This window comes from Scyliorhinus torazame, chromosome 3, assembly GCF_047496885.1.
Source record: "Scyliorhinus torazame isolate Kashiwa2021f chromosome 3, sScyTor2.1, whole genome shotgun sequence".
Classification (NCBI taxonomy): domain Eukaryota; kingdom Metazoa; phylum Chordata; class Chondrichthyes; order Carcharhiniformes; family Scyliorhinidae; genus Scyliorhinus; species Scyliorhinus torazame.
Genome location: NC_092709.1, coordinates 164,508,776 through 164,524,092, shown reverse-complemented (window position 1 = coordinate 164,524,092; position 15,317 = coordinate 164,508,776). Strand labels below are relative to the sequence as shown.

General features: G+C 46.8%; 1 protein-coding gene across 3 annotated transcripts in view; it reads left to right on the top strand.

Annotated features, from left to right (window-relative positions):
- ppargc1a (peroxisome proliferator-activated receptor gamma, coactivator 1 alpha) overlaps positions 1–15,317 on the top strand; it is a 1,145,293-nt gene that overhangs the window by 871,560 nt on the left and 258,416 nt on the right. The window lies entirely within an intron of this gene.

Genomic DNA, 15,317 nt, shown 5'->3' with positions numbered 1-15,317 from the left:
ATGGGGCGGGTGCAACCCCAAATGGATTTCTGCTAGGAGCTTCTATTGGGACCTTGGGACACCAGGCCGCATGCCACGTATCACTTGCGAGGCCGGAAGAGGCGGCTCCCTGACTTTGGGGCTGCTCCCGCAGGAAGCCAGAATGCTGTCAAAGAGGCCTGGAGAACCATTGAGCAATTTACCACAACTGGGAAGACCCAGAGCGTGGATGCGGGCCAACAACAGGCCACCGAGACTGGGGCGACAGATGCCTAAGAGAAGGCCCAGCCCCCGCTGTGCCACCAGGCCGACAGGACAGAGTGCCTAATCGCATCCCCCTCCAGGACACTCGGAATAAAGAAGATCCACCAGTACATTTATGACCATGCATTCATGTTGCTAACAGGCTACAAGCCTTTGCTAGCCCTATTTAAGGCAATCCCCCCCACATTGCTTCTGCACGGATCCACCGTTGGGCTCTACTGCTGGCCACCTATGAATACGTGTTGGAGCACCATTCCGGGCCTCCTACCCCTACCGACCAGGCAGCTGATGCCAGCTTCAGCCAGCGAGGTTAAAGCCGCCTGCATTTTATGGACTCTGCCTGTCACAGCGACCCGAATCCGGGCTTTGACCAGGCAGACCTGCAGTTCACCCATCTCTGGCACATTATATTGTATGTGGCCGATTACCGTGACTTGCCGGACGACCTGAGGGTTTACACATCCAAAATCGCATTGCTCAGTGTCGGGGATGCCGCCATCCTTTGGGGGATGCAAGTTGTAGTACCAGTAAGAGGGCGTGACCCGCTTCTACAGGGCCTCCACAATGGATACCCAGAGGTTTGCAAGATGAAGATGTTGGTCCGCATGTTGGTCTGGTGGCCTTCAATAGACGCCACCATAGAGAGCTTGGCCCAGTGATGTGTACTAAGCCACGTACACCAAAAGCTGCCAGCAGCAGCACCCCTCTACCCATGCGAATGGCCGGGTTGACCTTGATCCCTTCTCCACGTTGATGTCGCCGGACCGGATTGTCTCATATAAGATGCAAGCACAAGGCCGCGAGCTGAACAAGCACATGGACTGCCTCCGTAGTCATGTTACTAATCTGCCAGACCCGCTCCCAGTTGCCCAGCCCCCTGCCTCCTCCGCAGCTGCCACTGCCTCTGGCCCCATTAACCATGGAACCCCAGGACACCGAGACAGCAGATGGGGACCTTTCAAGCCCTGACTTAGAGATGGAGACCCAGCCGCCAGCAGAGTTTGACGATACGGTTCCTGATGCTGAGTCTGCCGCACTGGCTCCACTCCATTGCTCCATGCGGAAACGTCCCTCCCCCATATGATATACACATCTGGACCCTGTGCCGGCAATCCCCGAGGGCCAACCCTTAGTGAAAGGGACAAAAGTACCCTCACACGATTCCGCCGATGCGGACGCCGTTCAGGATTTTGTGGTAGGGGTGGGGGGGGGAGGGCGGAGGAGTGTTACAACTCCCACGGAGGTCACAGGATATGGACCGTAACGTTATAGTGACCTCTGCTGAGTATGAACTTCCTCTGTAATGGACCAGAACTTCCCCTTAATGCGGGGAGCCTGTGCAGTATAAAACCCCAACCGAAATGAAGGCCGGGCTTGAGAACCCACCGGGGAGTGGAGTAGCCCAGTTTACGTATGTTAATAAATCTAGTTTCTGCATCCTATCCATCGTTTTCTTGTGGTCACTCTGTGCATCTACACCCTGTAACCCTGTTCTACTCAAATTGACAGTAAACAAAAACTCCAAAATATGTTTAATTGAGAAAAAGCTTTTTATCTGATATATACTATGATGAACATGTAAATGCAAAGCTTGTAGTTAATATAGTTCCCAGCAGAATATTCAGCCCCAGACCAGTGCAATATAAGCCATGTGGTATAATATTTGGAAGAGCAACAATGGGCAGACAGCTGCGGGAACTGGCAAAGCGGAGAGTGTAATGATGAGGTCTTGTGGCGTCTGTAGTCAACCTTGTTATGACGACTGACTAATATAATATTACTGCTGTCATGTCATCCAGTCATGGGAACCTGCAATGCTTTGAATTACTTTTTCACATTACTCTGGAATAGTATTAAGTTAAGTCAAGTCTGTGTTCATTTATAGAATGTATTTGACAAAACATTTTTGTTTCGGGAGCGAAAATACTTTTTTCAGTTTAACCACAATTATTAATATACAATTAATGCAATGATGCATTTCTTCATAATTTATATCAATGGACAGAATCTTGTGTTCTCCCCCTTGATGAATTTGGTGGCAGGAGGCATTTAATCATGCTGGAGGGCTGCCCAGAATAAGTCCTGGGCAGGAAGGCCAGTGGATGGCTTTACCATCCCGCTTCTAATTTAATTCAGGTGGTCAATTAATGGAAGAAAATAAAGGCCTTTGAAATATGAATGTTGAGATGTATGCTTAAAGTCCCATATACAGGTACAGGCCATAAGACAAATGAAGAGGTGCTTGAAATTGCAAGAGCCAGACAAAGTCAAAGTCCTCCAGAAAAGAAAATGTCAGTATTTTCAGCCATTTGATCAGAGCAGAAAAGATACAGAGATCTCTTCGGGAAACAAAAGTGGAAGGCAGCAGAAACAGGGGTTGACCTAATCATAGTTAGGTGATCAATGTCACAGAGTTGATGACCTATAGTGGATGTGTGAGGATGGTGCAAGACAGACAAGTGTGGCAGATCCTGACAGCAGATCTCCTGCTTGGAAAAGTTACTAACAGCAACAGCAGCACCGAGCACCTAATCCCACTGGTAGTATTAACTTTGCAGTGGGCAGGGAGCAAACAAACAAACTGGTCTATCGGCTTGAGGATTCGCAGGAGGGAATTCCCCATGTCTCCATGAGTTTCCTCCGGGTGCCCTAGTTACTTCCCTCAGTCTAAAGATTTGCAGGTTAGGTGGTTTGGCAATGCTAAAAGAAAACTGCCCCTTAGTGTCCAAAGATGTGCAAGTTAGGGGGGGCTGTGGGGGTATGGCTAGGGAAAGGCCTAGGCAGAGTGCTCTTTCAGAGGATTGGTGCAGACTTGATGGGCCTAATGGCCTCCTACTGCACTGTAGGAATTCAATGGTTCATAATATTCTATGAATAGACTTTCCTCCGCTGCCATCGCCATGACTTCCAACTTGCAATCCCTTCCCACCAACAGTCACCTGTGCCTGGGTCCCTCCTTGATACAAGGCCTCAGGTGGGGGTTGTACTGGCAGCAGCTACCATCTCCCCAGTGGCCCTGCTGAGTAGAGAAGAGCTACCAGCCTCTGATTGGCTGGCGGGACTTCCACCCCTTGGGTGGGGGATTGTCTGCCATTGGCCTGTTAAATGCCTAAGTGGCACATGGTGCGGGAGCAGGCGGGGGTGTATCCAGCTCTTCAGCTGGTGGCCATGACACCCAATTATCTCCACAGGATTTTGCCCATTGTGTTTTATTTTTTAGGAAATGAACAGTGCAAAGTTTACCAAAGCCTTTTTATGGTATGTTATATGAATCACTGATGGCCAATATGTGGCCTACCTGTCAGAAGCTTCTTTAATCATTACAAAGTTCCTGCCAGTTCCCTACTTTCTTGCATTTGTGAATTCAAGACCACTTTATCACCATTACCTGTTTAAAGTTCACAAGTCCTTCAAGACTGCTGATTATCCACTATTCCTGTATGCCTTTAATGGTTCCAGCCAAATCTCTCTCACTTCTCTGTTTACAGAGGAAACTTATTTTAAATCAGGATTATACTCTTGATTCCTTGAGAAAATTGGGGCAGAAAATAGCAGATGAGACAGAAAGACAAAAAAAATAAAGGGGACAGAAAAGAGAGAAATCAAGAAAAATGGGAGGAGAGATGGAGAGAGAGCGAGAGAGAGACATCCTGAGGCGAGTGAGAAGATTGGAAAAACATGGTGCAGGAACATAAAGACTGCGAAGAGATCAGTGAAAGAAACAGGCTTTGGGTAAGAGAGAGGATGAATGATGGAAATGGAGAGGATAAAGAGGGGGAAATGGGCAGCCTTACTTGGTCGAACTTTCCTGCATTTGGACAGTTTTTAAAAATATTTGAGGCTTGTATTTTCATTTTTGAAGTTCACATTTTTATCACCCATTATTGGATTGGATGTATTTCTCCAAAAGGTTGGAATTCTTTGACATCGAAAAGGCTGGAAGAAATTCTCAGCGCTCCATCTTGTTTCACATGCTTTGAAACTATGATGATGAAAATGGTACATGATGGAACTCTGCAATCCTGAAAGTGTTTATCAAATCATTCTTCGCAACTTTTATTCAGAATCACTAAATTTGAAAATAATTCAGAGATCAAGCATCTTTCAGAGATACTTTTGAGGGTTTGAGGAATAAAGGGAAATGGAACGGGATACTGTTGTCAGAGGGGAATCCAATATTAATTTGTTTCCAAAAATGCATCAGAGTGGAAATTAGCCACCTAGTGTTTATTATAGCATTGAACGCTGAACATGTTGGTATATTTAGCAATAATTGACTGAGTTAACAACTGTTGCCTGACTAGCATTCCTTCAAGGTTCATTATGTTCAGATCCGCAGATTCCGAACTTTGTCCTGAGTATAACTTTTAATCAGTTAAACAGACTTGTTATGCAACCTGCAAATTGAAAGAAAGGAAACAAGCCCTTGTACTATTAAACATTCATATTCAATAAGCTTGTTTGTATTTTTGAAGGAATTTTTACAACAGGACAAGAATAAAAGCAACAGAATGAAAGTAAACCAGAGAAAGACATTTACATCAAGTTCAATCAATCAAACTTGAAAGGCAATTTTCCATGAACTACACAGTAAATCCCAAATTCAGCCCCAAACAGCTAGCAAGCCCTCAGCCAGACAAAACAAGGAATAAAGGGTAAATCTATGCTCCATCATCCCCATGGATTACCTCTAAGCACCACCATTCCCCCGCCCCCCCCCCCCCAACCCCCATCAACACCAGCATTACCGGGACCTTCTATGAGAAACTCTCCAGCCTCCACCCTTTCAAAATTTTTGAAAAGTGCATTTCTCCAACCTCAAGATTCCCAACTCTCTCATCACTCCTTATTAAAGACCTATCAATATGCTATCTTAAACCTTCTTCAGAGTATTTAAACCACACTGATCAAAGGCTCAATCTATCTGTACAATCATGACCAAGGTTTCTTGACTGCACCTCATTGTAGTGGAATTTAATGCCCTTCCCCGTGTTGTGTTTGGTGATGGAAACGAGTGACGACTCTGCCGCCTTTCTGCATTTGTCCCGAGTAAGAAACAGCAGCATTGGCAGTTCAGTGGTAGAAGCTCGAGGCCCGAGTTTGATTCCTTGCCAATGCAAGGCTAGTCTTTGGTGGATGCATGGTGGCATAGTGATTAGCACGGCTGCCTCACAGCCTGGGTTTGATTCCAGCCTTAAGTGACTGCATGGAGTTTGCAGGTTCTCCCCGTTTATACCCAATTTGTTTCTCCTAAAGATGTGATTAAGGGGTTAACAGCTAGGCAGGCTGTGATGTCACTCATGAGTGGGTTAGGTCTGTTTTTAGCTTTGTTTTCAGCCTCACCCTGTGTCTGTTATTTTTAGTTTCAGTTTTAGAGTTCTGCTCTGGTTTCTGAAGAAAGGAGGTGTGTTTCTCAGACTGACTTCTGAAAGCTTCTCTCCTCAGGATTTTATTCCGGGTCCTCCGGTTTCCTCCCACAGTCCAGGTGGATTTGTTACGGTACCAGGACCAGACCCCAATTTACATTAGGAAACCGGACAAGACACCCAACAATTTTTTTAATTTGTAAACTGTGAGGAAAGGATACTTCACTCCAGTAGTGATTCCAATGACAACCAGGGATTTTTTATATTATAACCAACTTTATTATTAACACAGAATTTACCTTATTAACATGAAAGGAAAAACAGCTTTTCAATTAACAGTTAAGCAGTTCTTAAAAATATAAAGAAAGGTCTTTCCCATCTACTTCTAAACTTTCAGTTAAGCAAAATCCACACACACAGGTCAAATGCCACTTATTAATAAAGTTGAACACTGAGTGGCTTACAGTTGTATTCACAAAGTTTTCCTGCTCAGGCCTGAGGCATAAATGGCTGATCCCTTTTCCACATCCGGTGCCCCACCAAAAGCCTGCCCCCCCCCACCCCCCCCCCCCCCCCCAATGCCGCCCCACTCCCACTCCTACTAATGCTGTTCAAGGAAGGAAAGCTGTTTCCTTTTCTGGTCTACATGTGACTTCAGATCCACAGCAATGTGGTTGACTATTAACTGCCCTCTGAAATGGCACAGCAAGCCACTCATTTGTACCAAAAAACCACTGTGAAAGATAAGACCTAATGGCACTGTGGGAGTACCTTCACCACATGGACTGTAATTATTCAAGAAGGTGGTTCACCACTACCTTCTTTCGGACAATAAATGCTAGCCTTGTCTGCAGTGTCTATATCCTCTGAATGAATATTTTAAAAATCAAAATGCTGCAGCCCCTCTTTTGATTTATGCAAATTGCCACACTCTCAGCCATCTTCTCGAAAATTCACTTGCTGACATATGCTCACATGGTTGACTTCAAAATTTCTTCCTCACTTACAAATCCCCACACTTGTCTAGTCGCATCCTTTCTTAATGATTTGTGCCTGCCTTATGTACCATCTACAACTCTAGCTTTACTTAGTATCCATTCCCTCAATTTGATCATTGGTGACCCCTCATTAAGCCACTGCAGACTTGGCTCCTGAGATTTCCTGCACAATTCTGTTTACTCCGCCACTTCCCTTCCAGCCATCTCCTCTCTGATTTGACCATTCCTTTGGTACGGCAGTAGAAACTTCTCCATTTCCTTTCCCCCTCAGCTCAGTATCTGCTATTCCGTTCTTAATATGCATCATTTACCTGCATATCATACTTGTCATAAATCGGCAGTTTGTTTACTTGCAATATTTCAACAAAACAATATTTCATACTCAGTAAGAAATGATACAATGTTTTCCAAAGTGTTGTTGTTGGAGAGTATGAACATTAGGTAAGATTAATTTTGCACTCGATAAAGGTGAGAGACTTCAAAGCTGAAGTAGGTCGAGCACTGATGTAGAGAATGTGATCTTGATATCTGAAAACATTCGGAGGAAGTATTTTGACATTTTACTCTTGGACTTCCTTCGCATTTTTGTACATTGTCTTCTAGTTATTCTTTTGCACGTCAGTGGGATGTTTACACCACAGCCCCCTAAAACTGGGAGTAAAGTTTGGAGGTCGTGTAAATGAGACACTAAGATGCATGCTGCCTCCATTTTCACCCAGTGTGTGCCGTTTTATCAGCCGGAACAGAGAGTTAAAATCAGGCCTGCGCCCCTCTCCAAAATAATTGACCATGCTGTGGTCTTGTTCTCATGAAAACCACAATGAGCATAAAAGATTGCACACATAACAATACAGTCCTTGTGGAAGTGCATCCACATAAGCCCATTTTCTGTTCCCCTTTGAGCAACAGCAAATTCTGTGCCCCATAAAATGGTCAACAACTCACTGAGACTTTAAATAATGCACTCTGAAACAAACTTGTGAATGCATGCACTATAACAATATGGATATTGTATGGGAGATGAAGAGTTAACAATTTCATGTAAATACATCTAACCACCAGATGGTGCTCAAGAGCAGTCGAATAGATCGCATGACAACCCTTGATTCTGGGAGAAGGTGTTTAAGTGGGAGAGAAAGTAGTTGTGTATTGTGGAGTTCTGTAGATATAGTTATAACATATGCTGAGGAATATGTTCTAATCTAGTTTGAAGTAGTGTTAATAAATCAGCTTTGTTAATTAACATAGCTTGATGTTCTTTGCTGAACACTACACATCCACGCCATCCTTACACAGAAAACAGAGAACATCACATACACTGTTACCTCTGTGGGTGAATTTGGAAAATAGCTGGAGGGGTAGGCCTGAGATAAACTTAATTTTGAGTTCTGGGTTCCTTTTAAATCAGACCAGCTGGACAGCCTTAAGCAGCTTGCTGGTGAAGCAGATTTCAATTTTGGACCATTGCATCTTTGGCAGTAACATTCAGGTAGATTTTTGGAGTAGTGGGGTGATCTGGGGTAGTGTGGTGCTTGGGGCTTTGCAGATGATTGGAGAGGAGGAAATGACCGGGAAGAGAGAAGCTTTTGGGAGGGAGAAAGTGGTCAGTGGGAGGAAGTGATGATGGAGGGATGTAGAGACGATTGTTGGAGAAAAGAAAATCTGAAGGGGAGAAGGAACCAGAGAGGCAAAGAGGATCCAGGGAGGGCAGATAATCTTGAGTAATAAGGAGTGGGGAGGGGGAGGTAATCAATTCAGGGGATCTGGAGGTAAGGAAATGATGGTTACATAAGATATTGGAGAGGATCATGAGACAGGAAGGCAATTGAGATTGTAACAGTATTACAATTAAATAAGGGTAACTACAAAGACATGAGGGAGGAGCTGACCAGAGTTGATTGGAAAAGGAACCTAGCAGGGAAGACAGTGGAACAGCAATGGCAGGTTATTAGGGAGGCACAACAGAAATTCATCCCAAGGAGGAGGAAACATGCTAAGGGGAGGACAAGGCTGATGAGGGATGTCATGGACAGTATAAAGGCTAAAGAAAAAGTGTACAAAGTGGCGAGGATTAGTGGGAAACCAGAGGATTGGGAAGCCTTTAAAAGCGAGCAGAGGACAACTAAAAAACAATAATGGGGGAGAAGATGAAGTATGAGTGCAAGCTAGCTAGTAATATAAAGGAAGATAGAAAGAGATTTGTTCAATATATAAAAGGTAAGAGAGAGGCAAAAATAGATATTGGGACCACTAGAAAATGTGGCTGGAGAAGTAATAATAAGAAACAAAGAAATGGCAGATGAACTGAATAGTTACTTTGCATCAATCTTCACGGGGGAAGACACCAGTGGGATGCCAGAGCTCCAGGAGAACCAGGGAACAGAGGTGAGTGCAGTGACCATTACTAAGGAGAAGGTTCTGGGGAAACTGAAAGGTCTGAAGGTGGATATGTCACCTGGGCGGGATGGACTACACCCGAAGGTTCTAAAAGAGATAGCTGAGGAAATTGTGGAGGCATTAGTGATGATCTTTCAGGAATCACTGGGAGCAGGAAGGGTCCGGGAGGACTGAAAGGTGGCTAATGTAACACTGTTTAAGAAGGGAGGGAGGCAGACGACGGGAAATTATCGGCAGGTTAGCCTGACCTAGGTCATTGGTAAGATTTTAGAGTCTGTTATTAAAGATGAGATCGCGACGTACTTGGAAGTGTACGGTAAAATAGGACTGAGTCAGCACGGCTTTGTCAAAGGGAGGTCGTGTCTGACAAATCTGTTAGCGTTCTTTGAGGAAGTAACAAGGAAGTTAGACAAAGGAGAACCAGTGGACGTGATTTATTTAGATTTCCAGAAGGCCTTTGACAAGGTGCCGCATAGGAGACTGTTAAATAAGTTAAAAGTCCATGGTGTTAAGGGTAAGCTCCTGGCATGGATAGAGGATTGGCTGACTGGCAGAATGCAGAATGTCGTGATAAAGGGGTCTTTTTCAGGATGGCAGCCGGTGACTAGTGGTATGCCTCGGGGTCAGTGCTGGGACCACAACTTTTTATAATATACATTAATGATCTGAAAGAAGGTACTGAAGGCACTGTTGCTCAGTTTGCAGATGATACAAAGATCTGTAGAGGGTCAGGTAGTATTGAGGAAGCAAAGGGGCTGCAGAAGGACTTGGACAAGCTAGGAGAGTGGGCAATGAAGTGGCAAATGAAAAACAAGTGTGGAAAAGTGTGAGGTTATGCACTTTGGAAGGAGGACTGTAGGCATAGACTATTTTCTAAATGGGGAAATGCTTCGGAAAGCAGAAGCACAAAGGGACTTGGAAGTCCTTGTTCACGGTTTTCTTAAGGTCAATGTGCAGGTTCAGTCGGCAGTTAAGAATGCAAATGCAATGTTCACATTCATGTCAAGAGGGCTAGAATACAAGACCAGGGATGTACTTCTGAGGCTGTATAAGGCTCTGGTCAGACCCCATTTGGAGTATTGTGAGCAGTTTTGGGCCCCATATCGAAGGAAGGATGTGCTGGCCTTGGAAAGGGTCCAGAGGAGGTTCACAAGAATGATCCCTGGAATGAAGAACTTGTCATATGAGAAACGTTTGAGGACTCTGGGTCTGTACTCGTTGGAGGTTAGAAGGATGAGAGGGGATCTTATTGAAATTTACAAGATACTGCGAGGCCTGGATAGAGTGGACGTGGAGAGGATGTTTCCACTTGCAGGAAAAACTAGAACCAGAGGACAGACTAAATCTCAGACTAAAGGGACGATCCTTTAAAACAAAGATGAGGAGGAATTTCTTCAGCCAGAGGGTGGTGAATCTATGGAACTCTTTGCCGCAGAAGACTGTGGAGGCCAATTCACTGAGTGTCTTTAAGACAGAGATAGATAGGTTCTTGATTAATAAGGGGTTATGGGGAGAAGGCAGGAGAATGGGGATGAGAAAATATCACCCATGATTGAAAGGCGGAGCAGACTTGATGGGCTGAGTGGCCTAATTCTGTTCCTATGTCTTATGGTCTTATGGAGAAGTGGTAGGTGACAGTTAGGGGAAGAGGCAATTGTGAGGATGGGGCGATTGGAAAAAGGCCAATTGGGGCCAAGAATAATCTTCGGAACTGCTGTGAAACTTGAAGATTTTAAAGCTTACCTTTTTTGGTGGAGGCCTCCAGCAGTCCTTTAAGGGAGACTTGGGTATTGAAACAGGCTTTAGGCCCCATATTTATATATATAACAAGTCAAAAGTCAGATTCAAGCAGATGGTTCACGACCCATAATTTTCCATTCTGGCAGATGGTGTACTTTTAGATACTACAGTGTATCATGCAGTTGGTACACACTGACGTTGTCATTGTAGACCAGTGTTTAGGGATGAAGGGAGTGGGTGCGCTGCCTGTTACGTCTCCCTCGGGGGCCACGGACTATGCTCAATCAGATTCCCAACATTTACCTCAGTAACTTGGGGGTGGCGTTTCCCCTTAACAAGGGGGAACCTCTCAGTAGATAAACCCTGATCTGGGTGCAGGACAGGGAGGGTGGCCCTTCGGGAAGATGAGTTGTTTTCTTCGTAATTTTGTGTGTACGTAAATAAACCTTATTTCATTTCTACCCTGCCGTGCATTCTTGTGTCTCTTCCGTTGGATTCTACAGTGCCAATCAAGCAGGCTTTGTTCTGGATTGTGTCAAGCACCTTGGGCTCGATTCTCCAGCCTTGTTGCGCTCCCGCCAGAGCCACGGCAGGCGCCAAACAGTTTGCGATGCAATCGGCCTGCTCCCATAGACAAAATCAGGATCTCACCGTAAAGTGGTGAGAAACTTATTATCACCACCTAAGCCCTATTCCCATACAATTAACGAGAGCCACTCCTTAACCAATGGCCTCCTGTGATTCATCGGCCTCCCCAGCAAATGGTCACATTGGTTCTGATTAGTACTCCTTTTGAAAAACATGATCCTGGCAAAAGGGCTTCTATGGGGAGCCTGGGAGGTGAGTAGCCACCTTTGCTCACAGGCAAAGAGCCTGGTGCCAGGTTGGCACTCAGTGCCACCTACTCCTGCTTGGTGCCCATAAGGCCCTGGGTTCACCATGGGACAGAGGGTCAGCTGGTTCAAGCACCAGCTGCTCCTGCATCATCTGCTCTGCCAGCCCTGGTGGTTCCCCATAGTCTGCACCATTGTGTCGACGCCCTCGGAGATGCTCCTCAGTGATTGGTCCATGCTATGCAGTACCTCGACAATGCCCACCTGCGACTCGGACAAGCTCTGCAGCGCCTCAGCCATTCCCATCTGAGATCGGGAAATGTCCTGCAGAACCTCATCAAGATCAGCCTGGTACCGGGTGACATCCCCCAGTCTGGCAGGCATTCTGCATAGACCTCAGTCATGGCCATCACCGACTGCGCGACACCTTGGACACCTCCAATAATGTGGCCGACTTCATGAACCAGCCTCTTCACTGCAGTCGCCACCTTAGCAGTGTTGACCTCGGTGCCACTCATTGCCGACGACATCTCCTGTGCCCTTAGCCTCTGGGATTCCTCCTATCGGCTATGGACCTACTGGAATGTAGCTGACATCTTCCTCTGAATGTCCTGGCCGCATCCTAACATCTCCATCAGCTCCAGGAAAACCACCGGCTCGGCATCAGGCTGGGAGCCAGCTAGGTCCTAGGATTCAGCAGATCTCCAACTGCTGTCTCGCCTGGGGGTTCCTGCCTCCACCTGATGGGACAGAGGTGAGGCTGGAGTGAGTTCCAGCAGTGCCATCATCGCCTGCTGTCCCCAGACCCTGCCACTTCGCCACATGTTTTATGGGTGCCCTGCTGCACCCCTCCTCCCCATCCCTTGAGCCACTTAGATCCTGTAAAACATCCAGTCCCAGTCCATCCTTCACACTCGTGCGACAGGGATTGGAGGCAGATTCAACTGGTGGTGCAAATAAGTGTTTAATTGTGTGTATTTACAATAGTTGTGCGCTTCCCCATTACTATGTTCTATCTATTACACCTACGCCAACTTAAGTGTCATCTATCTTCCTAATCTTCCTGGACTCCGGCTCCTTCCAGGTGTTATCCCAGACAGCACATCAGCGACGTGCTGCCCTGTGCTGTTCCCCTCTTGAGGGCCTGGGCCTGGATGGGCCCGGCTGACCTTCGGGTGTCACAGGTGACAACGTGTCACCCTGTTCTACCCGCTGCCCATGAGATGTGCCAATGTGGAGGGGGGGATTCGGGAGTGCTGATATTTCCAGCACCCCCCCTGCGGGAGGCGCCAGCATTGGCCCCATCACTTCCTCCTCCCTCGGGGGGTTCATTGACCCCATTGCTACTCCATGGGACAGAGGTGAGACCGGAGTGAGTTCCAGGGTGCCACCATCACCTGCACTGCCAGCCCTGGTGGCCTGCCCTTGTCTGAACCATGATGCTGATGCCATTAGCGATGGCACACTGAGACTGTGACATGCCCCTCAATGAGTGAGCCATGTCCCTCATAGCCTTGGTCATGTCCCTCTGTGCCTGTGGCATGTTCCTCTGTAACTGGCCAAGGTCAGTCAGCACATGACCAATGCTTTTGATGCCTTCAGCCTTGACCCTTTGTGAATAGGCCAAGCTCTGGAGCGCCATAGCAATGCCTTTGTGCACCCGCGACAAGTCTGCCTGTGACTGGGCTCTCCTGTCCTCCGTCTTAACCATTGACTGCACAGTGTGCCCCAAGCCTAGGACGTTCTGACACATGGCCCTGATGACTTGTCCTAGGCCTTAAACTGTGGACAATGTTGGCCTGGGTGCCACGCAAATTCGGTAACATCTGCTGCGTCAGAAGGCCCTCCCTGTGTACCTCAGGAGGCAGCGGGTGCCCCTCACCAAGCCCCAGACCCTGTACCCTGTACCCTGGACACCCTCTCACAACACCCAGATTGGGTGCTGACTCCCTCCCCATGGCACTCACCTACCCTCTGGCCGTGTCTCTCCCGGAGCTGTGTCCCATCCCCTGGGTGTTCGGATGTTGGCTTCTGTGTGTGTGGTGTTGCCTCTCGCAGTGTTCAGGTATACTGTCCAGGCAACACGGTCTGTTTGGGATACCAGGCAATGACTCCTGCATGCTACATGGCCTGCCCACCCACCGGAATACACTTGGGTTTTAAAGTGCTCAGTTAACCACGATAGCCAATTCCCTATTGGCACTAGCCTTCAACTGGGGGTTATGGGTCGTCCGAGGGCAGATGGGCAGGGACAAGGGTTGCCCCCAGAATGGGTACACATGATCCAGGGATAGGCATGATGGTGCAGCGAGTGATTGCCCCCCCCAGCGACCCCCTCCCCCACCCTCCCATGTCGGCCCACCCCTGCGGAGGGTCCCCGTACCCCAGCCAAGGGTCCCCCATCCCCTTGCTGAGCCCAGGGGCAGCAAGCCCAGTGCCCCTGGGCTCTTTGCCTGTGAGCAGAGATGGCTACTCACCTCCTTGGCTCCCTTCTGAAACCCTTCTGTCAGGTTCATGTTTTTAAAAAGGAGTACTAATCGGAACCAGCATGAGCACTTGCTGCGGAGGCCGTTGAATGACGGGGGGCTCTCGTTAGCTGTATGGAAATAGGGCACAAGTGCTGATAATTGGTTTCTCGCCACGCTACGGCGAGATTCCGAATTCGCCTATGGGAGCAGGCCGGCTACATCACAAACTGTTTGGCGCCTGGCACGGTTCCCGTTTTGGGCCTCTCCTGCTATTCAATGGCCTCATTACCCTTGAGCGCGAGTGTAACGAGGCCGGAAGATTGCGCCTGATCTTGTTGTGGTCTTTCTATGTGTGCGAGTTTTTGATAAAGCACAGACTTAGGAGTATTTCAATTCATAAAGCCATCCTGAGAATGAATTCTTGTCCCCTTATTCTATTGGAAAGGTCCTTCCTATTTATTTCCTTATTTCCCCTTTTATGTTACCGTTATAATTTTTGATATATGGGTGATTAATGGACTTATATATTTAAGTCGAGCAGCAGAGAGAATGAGGAATTCAGAAGTTACAGAAGAGAACACTCTGCTAATCTCTGTTAGTTTGAACAGGAGCTTCAGACATTTTGGCACCAGAGAGAGAGAGAGATGGCGTGGGACTCGGTTTGATTGATTGGCTGATGGCCAATTAATTGACCAAAAGACCATACTCTAGCCAGTAACAGGTGGTGACTGGATCTTATCCCAGTGAGATGGTTTTCAGAGACCTGAGGGAGCAGTTGAGTCCTAGACGCAGAAAAACAAGGACTTGCTTTCTCAACGTCTACAGAAAACCTGTGAGTGTTGTTTTCTTGAAGCTGCAGTGAACTGGAATGAATGAACCTCCAGGAAAGCCATTACAGGCTGCAAACAAAAGACCAGGACTCTCTCTCTCTCAAGACAGGCTGTGAGTGCTGTATTCCTGAAATTACAGAGTCCTGAAGGAATCTACATTAAAACCTCGAACTGAAAGCAAAGTTTGAAAAGGAGTAAAGTGCTTGAATCATCCATCTGAAAGAAAGACTCTTTTTCTCACGTTTTTTTTTTTTACCCCTTTCTCCCCATTCGTGTTTGTCTGTCTTGTGTGTGTGTCGAGGGTGGGGGAAAGTTAAAGTGGGGAATTAGGAATTAGATAATAGTTAACCAGTTTGCCGCATATTTCATTCTAGTTCTTGTTATAAATAAACAGTAATTGTGTTTAAACTTACAAACCTGGTAACTGTAATTATTGGGCAGC